The 8,212-nt window shown below is 36.0% G+C and overlaps 1 long non-coding RNA gene across 1 annotated transcript; it reads left to right on the top strand.

Annotated features, from left to right (window-relative positions):
- Nucleotides 1–2,719: 2,719 nt before the first annotated feature.
- LOC122043162 lies at nucleotides 2,720–7,082 on the top strand. Its single transcript, XR_006129454.1, has 2 exons — nucleotides 2,720–2,923; nucleotides 4,145–7,082. It is a non-coding gene; the product is annotated as an uncharacterized LOC122043162 (long non-coding RNA).
- The last annotated feature ends 1,130 nt before the right edge of the window (nucleotides 7,083–8,212 follow it).

Raw genomic sequence — 8,212 nt, 5'->3', positions numbered from 1 at the left:
AGGAAGTCTTTTCCCTCAACTCAAACTGATTTTTCAGTACAAGACATGAAAGAGATTATGCAGCAAATGATGCTTCATCAACAATAGCTTTCATTGCAGTGTACTCATTCAATTCAGCAACAACAGAGGACTGATGCGGCATTACAGAACATTGAAAGACAAGTGAGTCAATTGGTGTCTGCACAGGGACAAACTCAGTTACAGACCTCAAGCCAGCTGCCTTCCCAAACTATTCCAAATCCAAGAGGAAATGTGAGTGCTATCACTCTACGGAATGGAAAAAATGTTTCTAAGAATAAACAGGAAGATTCAGCTGAGCGTTCAAGAGATTTGGATTCAGATTTGCAGATTAAATTTGGTTCTGTTCCTAAATCCGTTGCAGTGCAGATTCCAGTGGTGGAACAGAAGCAGACAGAGATTCAGTTACCATTTCCTCAAAGGTTGGTAAAACCTGGGAAGGGTAAGGTTATCGAAAAGTCTAGAGAATTTCAAGAGATGATGGAAATTTTTAGTAGAGTAGAAGTAAACATCCCTCTACTGAAAGCAATCAAACACATTCCAAAGTATGCAAAATTTCTGAAGGATCTATGTGTTAATAAGAAGAAGCTTAAGGGTGATGAGCTGGTTAGTGCAGGGGAAAGTGTTTCTGCATTATTTCAGGCTATGCCGCAAAAATGCAGGGATCCGGGAGTTTTTACTATTCCGTGTAAAATTGGAGAAAACTGTTTTGAAGATGCTATGGTGGATCTTGGGGCATCCATTAATGTAATGCCGAAATCAGTGTTTCAGGCTCTTGGAATTGGTCCTCTTCAGCCAACAGGGGTTGTGATCCAATTGGCAAATCGAAGTTTTGCTCATCCAGTAGGAGTGATTGAAGATGTGTTGGTTAAGGTTAAGGAATTGATTTTCCCTGCAGATTTCTATGTTTTAGATATGGAGGGTGATACCTTATCAAGTCATGTGCCAATTATTTTGGGAAGACCATTTTTGAAGACAGCAAAGACTAAAATTGATGTTCATGCTGGAACTCTGTCAATGGAATTTGGTGAAACTATAGTTCAGTATAACATTTTGGATGCTATGAAATATCCAGTAGAGGATCACTCTTTGTTGAGTATAGAGTTATTTGATGAACTGGAAGATAGGTTAGATGGTTACTTACTGGAATGTGTTGCTCTTTTTAATAACTCTGGGGGTGATCTGAGTACAGAATGCAGTGACAGTTCGGATCAGTATGTTTCTGTTTCAGAGACAAAGAACTGTGAGGGAGTCTGTGTAGTTGAGGTTGAATCTGGAAAGGCACTTCCTTCTGTTTTGCAGCCACCAAAGTTGGAGTTGAAAGTTCTTCCGAGCCATTTGAAATATGCTTATTTAAGGAAGGATGAACAACTACCAGTCATTATTTCTAAAAATCTTGATGCTGTACAGGAGGAGAGATTGTTGAATGTTTTGAGGCATAATCAAAAGGCGATTGGGTGGACTCTCGCAGATTTAACAGGGATTAGTTCTTCTATTTGTACACATAGGATTTTGTTGGAAGAAGATGCTAAACCTGTGCGACAACCACAAAGGAGACTTAACCCAATTATTCTCGATGTAGTTAAAAAAGAAGTTGTTAAGTTGCTGCAAGCTGGGATTATCTATCCTATTTCGGACAACAAGTGGGTAAGTCCGGTGCAAGTGGTGCCTAAGAAATCGGGAATTACTGTGGTGGCAAATGAGGGCAATGAATTGATTCCTACAAGGGTACAAAATAGTTGGAGAGTGTGCATTGATTATAGGAGACTTGATCAATCAACAAGGAAGGATCATTTTCCATTACCCTTTATTGATCAAATGTTGGAGAGGTTGGCGGGGAAGACACATTATTGTTTTTTGGATGGATATTCAGGATATTTTTAGATTTGCATAGCACCTGAGGATCAAGAGAAGACCACTTTTACATGTCCTTTTGGGACTTTCGCTTATAGAAGGATGCCGTTTGGACTGTGTAATGCCCCAGGTACATTTCAAAGGTGCATGGTAAGTATCTTTGCGGATCTTCTTGAGCATTGCATGGAAGTTTTTATGGACGATTTTACTGTTTACGGTTCTTCATTTGATGCATGTTTGGATAGTTTGTCTTGTGTTTTGCATAGATGTGTAGAAAAGAATTTGGTTTTGAATTTTGAAAAGTGTCATTTCATGGTTCAGCATGGTATAGTTTTGGGTCATATTGTTTCTGAAAAAGGTATTGAGGTGGATCCAGCTAAGATTAGTGTGATTGTTGCTTTATCATATCCCACATGTGTGCGGGAGGTTCGTTCTTTTCTTGGGCATGCAGGTTTTTATAGAAGATTTATCAAAGATTTTAGTATTATTGCTTTACCTTTGTCACGGTTGTTGCAGAAGGATGTAGAGTTTGTGTTTGATGAAAAATGCAAGGAAGCTTTTGATAGACTCAGGGAAGCTCTTATTTCTTCTCCTATTATGTGTGCCCCTAATTGGTTGTTACCTTTTGAACTTATGTGTGACGCTTCTAATTTTGCAGTTGGAGCGGTTCTAGCTCAAAGGGTTAATGGAGCGCCTCATGTTATTAGCTATGCATCAAAAACATTGGATTCTGCTCAAAGCAACTATACAACAACTGAGAAAGAGCTTTTAGCTATTGTTTTTGCTTTGGATAAATTTCGGTCTTATCTTCTTTGTTCTCATGTTGTTGTTTTTTCTGATCATGCAGCTCTCAAGTTTCTTCTCAAGAAAAAAGATGCAAAGCCTCGATTGATTCGTTGGATGCTCCTACTTCAAGAATTTGACATTGAAATACGAGATAGGAGTGGGAAAGAGAACTTGGTGGCGGACCATTTGAGTAGGATTGGTAGTGATATGGATACTATACCAATTGTAGATGTATTTCCTGATGAACATCTTTTCCGGCTACAAGGTAGGTTGCCATGGTATGCTGATCTTGTCAATTATTTGGTTGCTGGTGTCTTTCCTGTGCATTTTTCAAGAATTCAATGTGATAAACTTAAGAGTGATGCAAAGTATTATGTGTGGGATGACCCTTACCTTTGGAAATTTGGTAGTGATCAAGTGATAAGGAGATGTGTATCTGATGATGAATTTCAATCTATACTTTCCTTTTGTCATTCACTTGCGTGTGGGGGGCATTTTGGGCCTCAACGTACAGCTAGGAAAGTTTTAGATTCAGGATTGTATTGGCCCACTCTATTCAGGGATGCTTTTGAGTTTCATCGGACTTGTGAGAATTGCCAAAAGATGGGGAATATAGGACGTAGACATGAAATGCCTCAACAACCTATTTTGTTTTGTGAAATTTTTGATGTATGGGGTATTGATTTCATGGGTCCTTTGCCTATTTCATTTGGTTTTGTTTACATTTTATTAGCTGTTGATTATGTGTCAAAATGGGTGGAGGCCATTCCCACCAGAACTGACGATTCTTCTGTTGTTGTGAACTTTGTTAGGTCCCATTTATTTTGTTGTTGTGAACTTTGTTAGGTCCCATTTATTTTGCAGATTTGGATTGCCTAGAGCTATTATTAGTGACCAAGGATCTCATTTTTGTAATAAGCATATGAGGACACTCATGAGTAAGTATGGTGTGGTTCATAGGGTTTCTACTTCTTATCACCCACAAACAAATGGTCAAGCCAAAGTTTCTAATAGGGAGATTAAGCAAATTCTTGAAAAGACAATAAAACCGGATAGGAAGGATTGGAGCAGGAGACTTGATGATGCTCTTTGGGCTTATCGAACAGCTTACAAAACACCTATTGGGATGTCTCCATATCGAATCGTTTTTGGAAAGGCTTGTCACTTGCCGGTTGAGGTGGAGCATAGAGCATATTGGGTTGTGAAATCTTGTAACATGAATCTGGGAGAGGCTGGTGGTGAGAGGAAGTTACAGTTGCAAGAGCTTGAGGAGCTTAGGTTAGAGGCTTATGAGAGTTCCCGAATTTACAAAGAAAAAACAAAAGCTTTTCATGATAAACAGACATTGAGAAAGGAATTCCATAAGGGAGACAAGGTTTTGTTATTTAATTCTAGACTTAAATTGATACGGGGTAAGTTGAAGTCTAGATGGGAGGGACCTTATTGTGTTACTAATGTGTTTCCTTATGGTGTTGTTGAGATTCAGGAAATTTCTACTGGGAGAGTTTTCAAGGTGAATGGACATCGTCTCAAAGTGTTCTTTGAAGGTGCTGAGGGAGGATTCAAGAGAAATTGTATTTTGAAGAAGCTGCATATATATCTTGAGAAAAAAGGGAAGTGTGGTTTGTGTGTCTTTCCTTTTAATTCTGTTAGTTTGCAATTGTTTTGGTTTTTTGTAGTTTAATCGTTTTTGATTTCATTTTGTGCAAATAAATTGTTTCTTTAAGTAGTACTGATGATTCTTGTTTTGGATTTGTAAAGGGTTTTATATATGATTCATCAGTGCTAAATTCTTTACATATCTTGTTGGATAACTTCATGAGTTCAATGGATAAGATGGTGGATTTTAACTTGAGTAGTTGAGTTCATTTAATACCTAGTGAGGATCATTCTGGTGGCCTATCTAATTAATTTTGTGTGATATGCACTTCAACATGGATCTCTAGAATTTGCCTTGTTCCTTTTCAAAATTGCAATTGTTATACATTAAGCATGAGGATGATGAAAGATTTTCTGTTCTTGGTCTCTTTCTACTTTATCTTCTATTTTCTTATTCTTCTATACATTTCTTTAGTGTGCTGGGATTGTTTTTGATGAGTTTCTTTGTTTGAGACGAACAACATTCTAAGTGTGGGGGGAGGTGCATGTGATGCAAATGTGTAGGAAATGCATGGATTTTTGCTGACTTTAAGCCGTTGTAGTTGATTTCTGTAAGAAGTGGAGTTTTGTTACCAAGAGAATTAAGCTGGAATTTTGAGCAGTGAACTTTAGAGAAATATTGAGTTGGAAGAGGTGCTATTGTAGTAAACTGGAAGAGATTTAAGTTTTGACCAAGGGATTAAGTTTTTCTTAGTCCAGTTTCAAAAAAAAAAAAAAAAAAAAAATCTTTGAATTCTGGAAATTTCTGTAATCAACTTGGTCAAATATTTTGGATATGGTAGTTAGTTAGAATGGGTAATCATTTCATTATATTTTTCTGGAAATCTGGACTTGGAATTCTTTGAAGCTATATAGTTTGTGCAGCTAACTTGGGTGATATTATGCAAACTACTTGAGAAGGAAAAGGAAAACTATAATTGGACAAGAAGAGTTCTTGAATGAATTCTGGAATGTATATTGTCTTGTAGGCTGGGAATTGGATGTTCAATAAAGTTCTTCATTGTATTAATTTGGACATTCTAGTGATAATTTCTAGTTCCAGGAGGTAGAGAATTAAACAGTGAAGCTTTATAACAAGAACTGCTGGGAAATTTTAGTTGTTGCAATCTTGTACTATTCCAATTTTGAATTTAAATTTTGGATTCAGTTCAGGGAATTCTTGTTTTGTTGACAAAGAATGTGATTTAACTCACAGTTGAATGTTTGGAAACAGATGAAGGATTCTTCTATACAAAGTAAGTTGGAAAGTGAAAACTAAACAAGAGGATTGGGTTATTATGAAGAACCAAGATTGGAGGTGCAAGGAGATTACAAGTTGAATTTATTCATTTAGTCATTTAGGAAGTTTAAACTTCATTGAGTTTGTATATTTCAGATGATATTATTCAGGAAGTTGGATATCTGGATTTGAATTTTATGGGTTGTTGAATGGGAACGGAAAGCTTGATCACGAATCTTGGTTACTTAACAAAATCCTTAAGTGGAAGAGTTAGTTGATAGAGGAATGATGTTTTTAGTAATTGGAGTGGTAAAAGAACAAGTAGGAATTTATCAAAGATAGTTCCCAGCACTACTATTTCTTCCTTATCTTCATGGTCTACAATCAGTGTCTAATACAATTTCAATTACCCTTTTGACTTCAATTTCATTGTTAAAATCTTTTTGATTCATGTTTTGTTATATCAGAGCAGTGGAGAATAAGGAAAAAGGCAAGCTTATGGTAGTGAAGTGTGCAAGTAGCATAGAGTGGAACTCTACTTCAGAATTAGATTAGGAGAGTGTTGGAGATTAATTCTCAACCGGGAAGGATGAATTGTTCTCGATTATTTGAGTATCTGAACCCATTTTACTGATTGAACTATGAAGGTTGTAGGACTTGAATGTTTGATTAGATTGATGGACATAGATAATTACTTTTTACATTCTTTAATACATTGTCAGTATGGCTTAAAGAAGTGATATTGAGTTTTTTTCGGAGTCATTTTGATTTGCCGGGACGGTCAAAAGCAAGTGTGGGGGAATTTGATAGAGTTTATTTGTGGTTAATCATTTTTAATTGTTCTCTTCGGAATCTTGTTCTTTTATCAAGTTTTAAGTGCATTTTCATTATGTTTAATAACTCTAGTCGTTATTTGGAATTATGATATGGAAATGCAAGTACGGGGTATTTTGTTGACAATTTTAATTAATCTTTGTAGAATATTGAAGAGGAGGTTTTCATTCAGATTCAAGCTGTGGAGTTTCTGGACCGTGGGATTCGAGTTTTGGAGGATCTGGACCGTACAAGAGATCTAAGTTCCGGAAACACTATAAATTAGAGAGGGAAGCTGTAGAAAAGGGGGATCGGTGATTTTTCTCTGGGAAAGGAAGAAACGGGAGAACGGATTAGAGGGTGGAGCTCATCTTCAACACTCTCCTGCAGTCGCCACTGATCCAGAAGAGAAAATGCAGATTCACTGAGACTCGTTTTCCAGATCTGGAGTTGGAAGGGCTGGGTTAGTTACAATCCAGATCTGGATCAGAATACTTCATGAGAGTTTGGTTGTATGTTTCCTAACTTTGTGAGTGCTTGGGGGATCCCAGCTCATTAGATCTATACTCTATTTCCTTTCTTCAGATTCAATTCGGTTCCTTTCTTCGTAAGAATTTTGTTAGTTCCACTTGTGTCATTTTGGTTTAATATCGTGGATCATCTTATCCTTGCTTTTGGTTGTTGGTAATAATCTGATCTTAGATGCAAAACTTCTACTCTTGGTTTCATTTGACTTTGAATTAGAGTTTTGTAATTACTATGTGATTTTAATTTGTTTCTTCTGGTTTTAATTCATCAGATTCAATTTCAGTTTTAAGCAGAATTTCATGAGTAATGTTTTTGGTTAAATAGATGCTTCCAGAACTTGGTTTTAATAATCATTCATCTTTTAAAAATGTTGATTGTGGAAACTTAAATGCGGGTAGGAATATCTAGCCAAATTGATTTTGCATTATCAAGGGAAACTCCATAGCAGTTGTGAAATAAATCAGATTGATGAATTAATAGCACTGTAAAGTCTTTGCGAATCGATCCTCGAGTCTACTTACCAATTTAAAGTGAGAGAGACTTTAGTTAACATTTGAAACCAAGATTTTAACGACACTAATTTTGATTATCAGTCAACATAGTCAAAGAAAAAAAATTAAGCTAAGAAAAATGCATAAATGCTATCTGGTTAAACATGACGTCTATAGGACTAGAGACTACCACAAGATGTCAAAAGAAAAATATCTTTTAAATTAATTAAAGTTAAATGAATTAAAATATCAGAGAATATAGAAGCTAACTATTTCACCATTGATCATGGTTATATATAAACTTTAGAAAGGCAAAACGGCTAAAGTATAATGAATCCAGACTCCTGCTTATTCGATCAACCAATGTAGAGAAAGCGATCCAGAGAGTTGGTTAATGCTGCTTGACACTTACCTCTGATGGAAATACTTCCAAAATATTCAGATAATTAAGAAAAAATGGATATTTAAACAGGGATAATTGAAATATGGAAACCTAATTCCATTATTATGTCCTACTATGGTGAGAGGGTGCACTGCTTAGGTTCGTTGAAGCAGAGCTAACAAGAATCATATGGATGATGTGAAAGTAATAGTTTTATCCATCAAGTTTAATCAAAGTTGGAGCGAGACTCCCAACTCTTTGATCCTCTAGCTAACGATCTATATTTGTGTTTGAAGGTTGAAATTAAAATACATATCTATGCTATTTAATCAAACACGATCATTATTGTGCCCTTAAATTAAAGAAAGAACTGATCCTAATTATAAAGCTTAAAATGAATAGAGCAATATATACTGTTAGGCAACATTGAACGTTTTCCTTCTTGATCTTGCATCCCACTCC

The sequence above is a fragment of the Zingiber officinale genome, chromosome 2A (genome assembly GCF_018446385.1).
Source record: "Zingiber officinale cultivar Zhangliang chromosome 2A, Zo_v1.1, whole genome shotgun sequence".
Taxonomy (NCBI): Eukaryota; Viridiplantae; Streptophyta; class Magnoliopsida; order Zingiberales; family Zingiberaceae; genus Zingiber; species Zingiber officinale.
This window is presented reverse-complemented; position numbering and strand designations above follow the sequence as displayed.